A 13,659-nucleotide genomic window follows, 5' to 3' on the forward strand; every position below is an offset into this window, starting at 1 on the left:
GCTTTATCCAGGCACTCTGCGTTGCGCATACGAACAACACTTAGCCGTGGTATATTGGCCATACACTACACCCTCTTCGGGCCTTATTGCTTAAATATAACAATACATCAACAATACCGTAACTTACACTGATAGTGAGGGTTTGAGAATGACTGTTTTACTGGAATTAACAAATCTAGGTAGATGTTTTAAATTGGCGTGTTTTAATTTTTATCTGTCCCCTTTGATGAGAAAACACAACAATCAGAGTGGAAGGAGACAGAAGACACCTCTGTATTCTCCACATGATCAAAACCCAACTCAAAGTCAAAGCCGGGTCTCTGTCCGTCTGCCCTGTACATGTCACTTTTGGTAAAATCCCATAGGAATGTACAGAAGAAAGACAGGTAACCCATTTTAACAAAATACTTTTATGATGAGACCTTCCAGTCTTTACACAAAGCAAGTAATTTATTTATTATACTCAGTGGTGTAGTGCAATTCTTTTGCTGCCAGAGTGCAAAAAAAAGGAAATGACATCATGTTTCTCAATCAACGTAGCCTGTTGAATAATATAATTTTATATGCATATAACAAATCATCCAAATGTAATGTCTGCATGTGATTGTTTGAGGACAGCGCCCCACATCAACATATTTTTCCACCGGCACAGGTTTCATAAATTCACAAATAGCGATTAAATATTCACTTTTTGAAACTCTTCCTGATTTGTCATCCAAAGGATGGCCAAGGCTTTCGACTTTGTCAATCACCACATCCTCATCGGCAGACTCAATAGCCTTGGTTTCTCAAATGATTGCCTCGCCTGGTTCACCAACTACTTCTCTGATAGAGTTCAATGTGTCAAATCGGATGGCCTGTTGTACGGGCCTCTGGTAGTCTCTATGGGGGTACCACAGGGTTCAATTCTTGGGCCAACTCTTTTCTCTGTATACATCAATGATGTCGCTCTTGCTGCTGGTGAGTCTCTGATCCACCTCTATGCAGACGATACCATTCTGTATACTTTTGGCACTTCTTTGGACACTGTTAACAACCCTCCAGACGAGCTTCAATGCCATACAACTCTCCTTCCGTGGCCTCCAACTGCTCTTAAATACAAGTAAAACTAAATGCATGCTCTTCAACCGATCGCTTCCCGCACCTGCCCGCCCGTCCAGCATCACTACTCTGGACGGTTCTGACTTAGAATATGTGGACAACTACAAATACCTAGGTGTCTGGTTAGACTGTAAGCTCTCCTTCCAGACTCACATCAAACATCTCCAATCCAAAGGTAAATCTAGAATTGGCTTCCTATTTCGCAACAAAGCATCCTTCACTCATGCTGCCAAACACACCCTCGTAAAACTGACCATCCTACCGATCCTCGACTTTGGCGATGTCATTTACAAAATAGCCTCCAATACCCTACTCAATAAACTGGATGCAGACTATCACAGTGCCATCCGTTTTGTTACCAAAGCCCCATACACTACCCACCACTGCGACCTGTACACTCTTGTTGGCTGGCCCTCGCTTCATACTTGTCGCCAAACCCATTGGCTCCAGGTCATCTACAAGACCCTGCTAGGTAAAGTCCCCCCTTATCTCAGCGCACTGGTCACCATAGCCGCACCCACCTGTAGCACGCGCTCCAGCAGGTATATCTCTCTGGTCACCCCCAAAGCCAATTTCTCCTTTGGCCGTCTCTCCTTCCAGTTCTCTGCTGCCAATGACTGGAACGAACTACAAAAATCTCTGAAACTCGAAACACTTATCTCCCTCACTAGCTTTAAGCACCAGCTGTCAGAGCAGCTCACAGATCATTGCACCTGTACATAGCCCATCTATGATTTAGCCCAAACAACTACCTCTTCCCCTACTTTATTTATTTATTTTGCTCATTTGCACCCCATTATTTCTATTTCTACTTTGCACTTTCTTCCACAAAAATCTACCATTCCAGTGTTTTACTTGCTATATTGTATTTAATTTGCCACCATGGCCTTTTTTGCCTTTACCTCCCTTATCTCACCTCATTTGCTCACATTGTATATAGACTTATTTTTCTACTGTATTATTGACTGTAAGTTTGTTTTACTCCATGTGTAACTCTGTGTTGTATGTGTCGAACTGCTTTGCTTTATCTTGGCCAGGTCGCAATTCTAAATGAGAACTTGTTCTCAACTTGCCTATCTGGTTAAATAAAGGTGAAATACATATTTTTTTTAAAAAGGGTCCCAGCTATAACATGAAGTGTCATTTTGTTAGATAAAATCCTTCTTTATATGCCAAAAAGTCCGTTTTTAGTTGGCGCCATCGATTTGAGTAATCCACTCGTTCAACATGCAGAGAAAGGAATCCAAAAATCTACCCCTAAACTTTGGTTCATCAAGTCAAAATACGTTTCTATTTACTCCTCAGATACCCTAAAATGTAATCAAATTATAATATTTCTTACGGAAAGAAGTATGTTCAATAGGAAACAGATTTTAGCTGGTGCGTCCTGTCTTCATGGCGCGCACAAACACGAATTTCCAAGACTGTGTCCCTGTACTAAAACTGATATTTCTTATTCGTTTTGGAAGTTACAAGCCTGAAACCTTGAACAAAGACTGCTGTCACCCTGTGGAAGCCATAGGAAATGCATCCAGGGAGCTAATTTTCAGTATGCCCTTATACTTGCCATTGTAAGAGGATGGTCTCTCTCTCAAAAAAAATCTGGTTGGTTTTTCTTTGGATTTTCTCCTACCATATCTATCTATTGTGTTATATTCTCCTACATTATTTTAACATTTCAACAAATGTCAGTGTTTTCTTTCCAATGGTACCAATTATATGCATATCCTGGCTCCAGGGCCTGAGCAACAGGCAGTTTACTTTGGGCACGTCATTCAGGCGGAAATTGAGAAAAAAGGGGCCTAGCCCTAAGTGAAATGCAATTCAAAATGGCAATAATGACTAACATATACAGTGTATTCTGAGAACATGGCAACCATGTTTGGTGCAACGTTGATAGAATATTCTCCTAATCCACAGGAAACTGAACACCTGAGCCTACCAAACAAGCTAAATGCCTTCTATGCTCAGGGAAGCAACACTGAGCCATGCACCACTGAGCCATGCATGAGAGCACCAGCTGTTCCGGACTACTGTGTGATCTCGCTCTTCGTAGCCGATGTAAGACCTTTGAATAGGTTAACATTCGCAAGGCCACAGGGCCAGACGGAATACCAGGATGCGTACTCAGAGCATGTGCTGACCAGCTGGCAAGTGTCTTAACTGACATTTTCAACCTATTGCTGACCCGGGCTGTAATACCAACTTGCTTCAAGCAGACCACCATAGTCCCCATGCCCAAGAACGCCAAGGTAACCTGCCTAAATTACTATTGCCCTGTAGCACTCACATCTAGAGCCATGAAAGGCTGGTCATGGTTCACATTAACACCATCACAGACACCCTGGACCCACTCCACACTGCCCTAACCCTCTTGGACAAAAGGAATACCTATGTACTGTAAGAATGCTGTTCATTGACTACAGCTCAGGATTCAACATCATAGTCCTGTCCAAGCTCATCACCAAGCTCAGGACCCTGGGACTGAACACCTCCCTCTGCGACTGGATCCTGGAATTCCTGACGGTTTGTCCCCAGTCTGGAACCAACAGGATCATGAATAAATCCTACCCCAAAGCCATAAGACTGCTAAACAAGTCTGCTAAATAGCTAATCAAATGGCTACCCGGACTTCCTGCATTGACCCCCCACTCTGGACTCTACCCACACTCTCACACATCCTTACACTGACACACTGCATATGCCCACACACACTTTCACTACTACTGCTCCATATACGCTGCTGCTACAGCTCAGCTCATTATCTATCCTGTTGTCACTTTACCCTTACCTATATGTACATAGCTACCTTGATTACCTTGTACCCCTGCACATCGACTCGATACTGGTACTCCCTGCACAGTATATAGCCATGCTATTTTTACTCGTTATTCGCTATTCACTGTATTTATTCCTCTTGTCACTATTTCAATTTTTTTATATTTAACTATTCATTATTGGTAAAGTACCCGTAAGTAAGCCTTTCACTGTCTACACCGGTTCTTCACGAAGCAAGCAACAAATAATATTTTATTTGATTCGACATGAATGTTCTTGCAAAATTCTTATATAATGTATCTAGAACTTTATCTTATATTCTGAGAACATGGCAACCATGGTCTGTGTATGCTTGGTGGGACGCTGATGGAATATTCTCCTAACCCACAGAGAACTGGACTCATGCATGTCTTGCAACGTTCCCATGAATTGTCTAGAACAAGTTCTGAGAACATGGTAGCCACTTTCTGTGTAAGTTCTATTTGACATTAAGGGAATCGTCTCTTGGAAACATTCCTTGCACATCACGGGAAAATTCCCATGAAAACATTGGTGAATGACCGAATGAGACTCTTAAGGGAACATTCTCTAAACTTGTGGGAATGTTTGTTAGCTGGGTTAGTTACTTAACTCAGTTTAGGATTGAAAGTGCTAATGTCTTAATGTGCACTAATAAGTTTGTGTGCTTGCATGTATACATGCCTGTGTGTATGAGGAATTGCTGTCAGTCAGTTATGTGGGGAATGCAGAATGACCCAACAGGATAATGTATCTTGTGTTCACACAGGAGTTGACTGACCATGGGATCCATCCCAGCGCCAGCAGGCCCCATGCACAGCAGGCAGCCAGCCTCCACTGTGTAACAGCATTTCACAACTCATCACATCTACCCATCCACCCAGGCCCAGGAGACAGTCTTGCCAGTCCTGCGCTCAGCTTACCCATTTCACAACGGAGCAACTCCATGCCATTATGGCCCGTTTATGATATTTTGTATCTTCCTGAAACGAAATCCATAAAACTTTACTTTGGGGGAAGGATGTTTGGCATACTTTTGAAATCTGTATCCAAAATAATTATTGAGAAATAACTAATTAAAGTTGTGACATTTGTGACATTTTGGCCTTATCCTGGCCTTCTTTTAGACACTTCAACAATGAGTTTGTAGATGCTACATAGCATGTGTTGGTGTCATCTGAAAAATGACTGTGTTTTCTAACATATGATTAGTGTTAAAGAATACAATTGATTTACATGAATTAATGGATAGAGAAATATATAAAACTTAAATGTCTCAAAAGTATTCCCTTTTGATTTTGTTCATTTTTAGACCTGTTTTAAACAAATTTATGCCAAACATCCTTTCCGCAAAGGACTTTTTATGGATTTAATTTCAGGAAGATCTAGTGTGTGTTTCTGAGTGCTTGCATGAACAGAATGTGTGTGTGAATGTGTTTCCCATGCCAATAAAAGCCCTTCAATTAAAATTGAATTGAACGCATTTGCAATCGTGCATAGGACAGAATCAGAGTACAGGCATGCTGGTATGTATATACTACATGGCTGTGTATGTGTGCATCCACAGTACACTGTGTGTGACTCTATATGCATTTGTATTATTCTTGGCGATCAGCCTTGTTGGTCAATTCCATGACCTCTCTTTCTCTCCTTCTTTTCTTGATGTACTAAAGAAACAGTCTTTCTTATTGTTCTGTTTGACTTATAGCCTGAAGGCTGCCTCCCTGGAGATCCAGTTATTTAGCTGAGCTTGAATTCCATGAAATGATAAGGATGTTGCCACAACTTTACTTTCTTTCTTCTGTTCAGGGAAGGACCTATGGCGATACGCATGTGCCTCCCACCTCAGTTTGGACCAATCATAATTAGGGCCAGGAGTTTTTCCTGAACTAACCAGGAACAATTCTGGGCCCTAATAGTAGCGTAACACTTTTAGGGCCCAGAACCACATGGATGATGTTACAAATGACCACATCACACTTACACTTTCTGTTTTCAGGAACTTCCCCCATGTGCTGATGTATCCATCGCACACATCTCACACAAAGTGGGATCAGGTGGGGCTCGGGTACCTGTGGCCATCATAATGCTATGAACACTGTGTAAAATGTCAATTAAAAAATTGATAGCCAAAAATAATATTATGAACGAGAAAGAACTATAATATTGATAAAAAAAATGGATTTCAAAAAATAATATTATGAACGATAGCGTGGATGTTGTCCTACTTTCTCTTAAACCTTAGTTAGACAGAGTGGGGATGGATGGATGGAGGATTGTTCTGGGAAGAGCCTAGTGACTCCGACATCAAATGTATTTATATAGCCCTTCTTACATCAGCTGATACAGAAACCCAGCCTAAAACCCCAAACAGCAAGCAATGCAGGTGTAGAAGCACGGTGGCTAGGAAAAACTCCCTAGAAAGGCCAAAACCTAGGAAGAAACCTAGAGAGGAACCAGGCTATGAGGGGTGGCCAGTCCTCTTCTGGCTGTGCCGGGTGGAGATTATAACAGCACATGGCCAAGATGTTCAAATGTTCATAAATGACCAGCATGGTCAAATAATAATAATCATAGTAGTTGTCGAGGGTGCAACAAGTCAGTAACACAAGAGTAAGTGTCAGCTGGCTTTTTCATAGCCGATCTTTGAGAGTATCTCTACCGCTCCTGCTGTCTCTAGACAGTTGAAAACAGCAGGTCTGGGACAGGTAGCACGTCCGGTGAACAGGTCAGGGTTCCATAGCTGCAGGCAGAACAGTTGGAACTGGAGCAGCAGCACGGCCAGGTGAACTGGGGACAGCAAGGAGTCATCAAGCCAGGTAGTCCTGAGGCATGGTCCTAGGGCTCAGGTCCTCCAAGAGAGAGAAAGAAAGAAAGAGAGAAAGAGAGAATTAGAGAGAGCATATTTAAATTCACACAGGACACCGTAAAAGACAAGAGAAATACTCCAGATGTGACAGACTGACCCTAGCCCACCGACACATAAACTACTGCAGCATAAATACTGGAGGCTGAGACAGGAGGGGTCAGGAGACACTGTGGCCCCATCCAATGAAACCCCCGGACAGGGCCAAACAGGTAGTATATAACCCCACCCACTTTGCCAAAGCACAGCCCCCACACCACTAGAGGGATATCTCCAACCACCAACATACCATCCCGGGACAAGGCCGAGTATAGCCCACAAAGATCTCCGCCACGGCACAACCCAAGGGGGGGCGCCAACCCAGACAGGAAGACCACGTCAGTGACTCAACCCACTCAAGTGATGCACCCCTCCCAGGGACGGCATGGAAGAACACCAGTAAGCCAGTGACTCAGCCCCTGTAATAGGGGTAGAGGCAGAGAATCCCAGTGGAAAGAGGGGAAACCGGCCAGGCAGAGGCAGCAAGGGCGGTTCGTTGCTCCAGCCTTTCCGTTCACCTTCACACCCCTGGGCCAGACTACACTTAATCATAGGACCTACTGAAGAGATGTGTCTTCAGTAAAGACTTAAAGGTTGAGACTGAGTCTGCGTCTCTCACATGGGTAGGCAGACTATTCCATAAAAAGGGAGCTCTATAGGAGAAAGCCCTGCCTCCAGCTGTTTGCTTAGAAATTCTAGGAACAATTAGGAGACCCGCGTCTTGTCACCGTAGCGTACGTGTAAGTATGTACGGCAGGACCAAATCGGAAAGATAGGTAGGAGCAAGCCCATGTAATGCTTTGTAGGTTAGCAGTAAAACCTTGAAATCAGCCCTTGCCTTAACAGGAAGCCAGTGTAGGGAGGCTAGCACTGGAGTAATATGATCACATTTTTGGGTTCTAGTCAGGATTCTAGCAGCCGTATTTAGCACTAACTGAAGTTTATTTAGTGCTTTATCCGGGTAGCCGGAAAGTAGAGCATTGCAGTAGTCCAACCTAGAAGTAACAAAGGCATGGATTAATTTTTCTGCGTCATTTTTGGACAGAAAGTTTCTGATTTTTGCAATGTTACGTAGATGGAAAAAAGCTGTCCTTGAAACAGTCTTGATATGTTCTTCAAAAGAGAAATCAGGGTCCAGAATAACGCCGAGGTCCTTCACAGTTTTATTTGAGACGACTGTACAACCATCCAGATTAATTGTCAGATTCAACAGAAGATCTTTGTTTCTTGGGACCTAGAACAAGTATCTCTGTTTTGTCCGAGTTTAAAAGTAGAAAGTTTGCAGCCATCCACTTCCTTATGTCTGAGACACAGGCTTCTAGCGAGGGCAATTTTGGGGCTTCACCATGTTTCATTGAAATGTACAGCTGTGTGTCATCCGCATAGCAGTGAAATTTAACATTATGTTTTCGAATGACATCCCCAAGAGGTAAAATATATAGTGAAAACAATAGTGGTCCTAAAACAGAACCTTGAGGAACACCGAAATGTTCAATTGATTTGTCAGAGGACAAACCATTCACAGAGACAAACTGATATCTTTCCGACAGATAAGATCTAAACCAGGCCAGAACTTGTCCATGTAGACCAATTTGGGTTTCCAATCTCTCCAAAAGAATGTGGTGATCGATGGTATCAAAAGCAGCACTAAGATCTAGGAGCACGAGAACAGATGCAGAGCCTCAGTCTGATGCCATTAAAAGGTAATGTACCACCTTCACAGGTGCAGTCTCAGTGCTATGATAGGGTTTCGTATACATTGTTTGCGTTTCGTATACATTGTTTGTCTTTAGGAAGGCAGTGAGTTGCTGCGCAACAGCTTTTTCTAACATTTTTGAGAGGAATGGAAGATTCGATATAGGCCGATAGTTTTTTATAATTTCTGGGTCAAGATTTGGCTTTTTCAAGAGAGGCTTTATTACTGCCACTTTTAGTGAGTTTGGTACACATCCGGTGGATAGAGAGCCGTTTATTATGGTCAACATAGGAGAGCCAAGAACAGAAAGCAGCTCTTTCAGTAGTTTAGTTGGAATAGGGTCCAGTATGCAGCTTGAAGGTTTAGAGGCCATGATTATTTTCATCATTGTGTCAAGAGATATAGTACTAAAACACTTTAGTGTCTCCCTTGATCCTAGGTCCTGGCAGGGTTGTGCAGACTCAGGACAACGGAGCTTTGGAGGAATACGCAGATTTAAAGAGGAGTCCGTAATTTGCTTTCGAATGATCATGATCTTTTCCTCAAGAAGTTCATGAATTCATTACTGCTGAAGTGAGAGCCATCCTCTCTTGGGGAATGCTGCTTTTTAGTTAGCTTTGCGACAGTATCAAAAATAAATTTCGGATTGTTCTTATTTTCCTCTATTAAGTTGGAAAAAATAGGATGATCGAGCAGCAGTGAGGGCTCTTCGATAGTGCACGGTACTGTCTTTCCAAGCTAGTCGGAAGACTTCCAGTTTGGTGTGGCGCCATTTCCGTTCCAATTTTCTGGAAGCTTGCTTCAGAGCTTGTGTATTTTCTGTATACCAGGGAACTAGTTTCTTATGACAAATGTTTTTAGTTTTTAGGGGTGCAACTGCATCTAGGGTATTGCGCAAGGTTAAATTGAGTTCCTTGGTTAGGTGGTTAAATGATTTTTGTCCTCTGACGTCCTTGGGCAGGCAGAGGGAGTCTGGAAGGGCATCAAGGAATCTTTGGGTTGTCTGAGAATTTATAGCACGACTTTTAATGCTTCTTGGTTGGGGTCTGAGCAGATTATTTGTTGCGATTGCAAACGTAATAAAATGGTGGTCCGATAGTCCAGGATTATGAGGAAAAACATTAAGATCCACAACATTTATTCTATGGGACAAAACTAGGTCCAGAGTATGACTGTGGCAGTGAGTAGGTCCAGAGACATGTTGGACAAAACCCACTGAGTCGATGATGGCTCCGAAAGCCTTTTGGAGTGGGTCTGTGGACTTTTCCATGTGAATATTAAAGTCACCAAAAATGTTAACATTATCTGCGATGACTACAAGGTCCGATAGGAATTCAGGGAACTCAGTGAGGAACGCTGCATATGGCCCAGGAGACCTGTAAACAGTAGCTATAAAAAGTGAATAGGCTGCATAGATTTCATGACAAGAAGCTCAAAAGACGAAAACGTCGTTGTTGGTTTTTTTTTGTAAATTGAAATTTGCTATCGTAAATGTTAGGAAGACCTCCGCCTTTGCGGGATGCGCGGGGGATATGGTCACTAGTGTAACCAGGGGGTGAGGCCTCATTTAACACAGTAAATTCATCAGGCTTAAGCCATGTTTCAGTCAGGCCAATCACATCAAGATTATGATCAGTGATTAGTTCATTGACTATAACTGCCTTTGAAGTGAGGGATCTAACATTAAGTAGTCCTATTTTGAGATGTGAGGTATCACAATCTCTTTCAATAATGGCAGGGATGGAGGAGGTCTTTATACTAGTGAGATTGCTAAGGCGAACACCGCCATCTTTAATTTTGCCCAACCTAGGTCGAGGCACAGACACGGTCTCAATGGGGATATCTGAGCTGACTACACTGACTGTGCTAGTGGCAGACTCCACTAAGCTGGCAGGCTGGCTAACAGCCTCCTTGCTGGCCTGCACCCTATTTCATTGTGGAGCTAGAGGAGTTAGAGCCCTGTCTATGTTCGTAGATAAGATGAGAGCACCCCTCCAGCTAGGATGGAGTCCCTCACTCCTCAACAGGCCAGGCTTGGTCATGTTTGTGGGTGAGTCCCAGAAAGAGGGCCAATTATCTACAAATTCTATCTTTTGGGAGGGGCAGAAAACAGTTTTCAACCAGCGATTGAGTTGTAAGACTCTGCTGTAGAGCTCATCACTCCCCCTAACTGGGATGGGGCCAGAGACAATTAATCGATGCCGACACATCTTTCTAGCTGATTTACACGCTGAAGCGATGTTGCGCTTGGTGACCTCTGACTGTTTCATCCTAACATCGTTGGTGCCGACGTGGATAACAATATCTCTATACTCTCTACACTCGCCAGTTTTAGCTTTAGCCAGCACTGTCTTCAGATTAGCCTTAACGTCGGTAGCCCTACCCCCTGGTAAACAGTGTATGATCGCTGGATGATTCGTTTTAAGTCTAATACTGCGGGTAATGGAGTCGCCAATGACTAGGGTTTTCAATTTGTCAGAGCTAATAGTGAGAGGCTTCGGCGTCTCAGACCCCATAACGGGAGGAGCAGAGACCAGAGAAGTTTCGGCCTCCGACTCCGACTCGCTTAATGGGGAGAACCGGTTGAAAGTTTCTGTCGGCTGAATAAGCGACACCGGTTGAGCATTCCTACAGCGTTTCCCTCCAGAAGCCATGAGAAAGTTGTCCGGCTGCGGGGACCGTGCGATGGGGTTTATACTAACATTACTATCTGTACTTACTGGTGGCACAGACGCTGTTTCATCCTTTCCTACACTGAAATTGCCCTTGTCTAACGATTGCGTCTGAAGCTGGGCTTGCAGCACAGCTATCCTCGCCGTAAGGCGATCGTTCTCCTGTATATTATAAGTACAACGACTGCAATTAGAAGGCATCGTGTTAATGTTACTTAGCTTCGGCTGTTTGAAGTCCTGACGAACCATGTCCAGATAAAACCTCCGGGGTGAAAACGTTGAATGAAAAAAGTTGAGTGAGGGAAAAACTAAAAATATACGGTAATGAAAAAGTAAAAACCGTGAAGTAGTCAGGTAGCAAAGTAAGATTGGCAACAAAACGCACAGCAGCACGCACAGCAGCACGTAAACAAGTCTGCAAGTTGTGACCGGAAACAGAGAGACACAATGTGTTGTAACTGACATGCTGGTTCTTTTGAAAATATGGGGCTAGCTGTAGCAGGTCAGAAGAGTGGGGTCTTGGAGAGTGTAACCAGTGTCCTCAGAGTGCCTTCATGTGCAGGTCTTGTTGGTCTAGCGTGTGAGTTCAGGTCCAAACCACTCATCAACAGAAACAACAAGCGGAGCCATTTCCAAAGCCATTTAATGTGGATGAGTGAAGGGATGTTGCTCTGTAGGTGGATGACAGGGCTGCATTGTGTGTACAGACCAAGGCCTCTGACTGAGGGCGGTTGTCTGTCGCCAGGCCTACGTTTGCTTCCACTGTCTCCCCTTAGGCTGTATTGGTGTGGTTGTGTTGACTTTAGACTTCAGTTGCCCTACATCTGGAGAGCCTTTTGTGAGGATAGTTGCACAGGGGAGGAGGTAAAGGAAGCAGACGAGAGCTCCAGTCGTACTGTACACATGAGGAGGCTAGAGAGGGGCCAAGGAGATGGTCATGGCTGAACAGGTTCAGACATGGAAAGGGTGAAGGAAAGATGCAAATACACAGATGACGGGTACAAATGTTGTTTTACACATAGGGAGCCGTCAGGGCTCAGATGGTCCTGGAGGAAATTAGTTAATGACTTAGTAAAAGAAAAATCCACATCTATTAAAGGTTTTGACGGATGTACTGACTTCTAAGGAAAAAACATCTTATTGCACAGTTTAGTTTGGGAGCTGTTTTTGTGAGTGTTTTAAGTTTAGTTTCTGACCCTTAACCACGGTAAAACCAGACAAATGGGAAAGTTCACTCACGGAAATTAAGAGATAAACTAAAGTTTCTGATGTCCAGCCTACATTTACATTAAGTAATTTAGCAGACTTATTCAAAGTGACTTAGTTTTATGGTTCCTGCCATGGTCGGCCTTTTGCGGCCCTAAGCAACATTTTGTTGGGGGCCCTATCATCCCAAATAGTGTCCCTTTGACAAAATGTGCCCCAGCATCACAATGGGATTCGATAAATTATTAGCGTCTGTTGCTATATCAACGATGTGATGACTTAATGCTTCGAATTTTGGAGATCATTACAGCCTAAATTACATTCTTTTCATCCCCGCTATGCAAACAAGGCTAATTTCAGCGACAATGTCTCTGTTTAAACTAGTTTTGCTTAGCTAATAAGATGAAAACATTACTTCAAACTACTTTTGGGTACCTTGTTAACATTTCAACAACATGAAATCCATGTCTTAAACGTTGCTACATTTCGGAAATAGCAAAGAAAATCTGCTTGACACAATGTTAATTACCTTACAGATCACGAAGTCAGCTAATTTCCATTCATATGCAAATACATTTGATTCATACACTGGCTTGTCTGGTTGTCATGTTTTTACCTGAAGCTGCCCTTCCCTTTTATACACTGGCTTGTCTGGTTGTCATGTTTTTAACTGAAGCTGCCCTTCCCTTTTAAACACTGAAATAATCATACTTTAGTAGTCCTCTATTATGATTCATTTTTTCCCCATCTCTCATAGTTTATTAGTACACCCTTGTGGTTGAATACACAGTATAAGTATCTATTGTAAGTCCTAGGATACAACAACTAACAAATACCATCAAGGGATACCTTACAATAAACAACTTGTGAAACAGCTGTGAAAACTAACCTGGAAATATTTCAGATTTAAATATATAAACCTTGATCTTTTTTTGGTACAGGTGTGTCATTAATTTATTTTCACAGATTTTTGTACACACATGGCAATCATAGACTGAAATACTGAATTCTGGTGTGTGGAATAGAGAGGAGGTGGGTGCGTGGTTCTGCCTGTGACTTGTTCACAACAGGCAGCCAGTCTCAGAAGGGGGACTCGAAGAGGGACACTGCAAAGTCCAGGCACTGCTGCTCTCTTTGTTCTGAGTGTTTGCAGTGCTAATGTTTTTAATTTGTGTATCTCACATATTATGTGCCCAGTAGAGCATGAAAACTTTCTTAGCAGATAATGCCAACATGACAGTAACAGTAGCTGTAGATGATGTAATGAAAAGTTGGAGGGTGGA

The sequence above is a fragment of the Salmo salar genome, chromosome 10 (genome assembly GCF_965601325.2).
Source record: "Salmo salar chromosome 10, fSalSal1, whole genome shotgun sequence".
Classification (NCBI taxonomy): domain Eukaryota; kingdom Metazoa; phylum Chordata; class Actinopteri; order Salmoniformes; family Salmonidae; genus Salmo; species Salmo salar.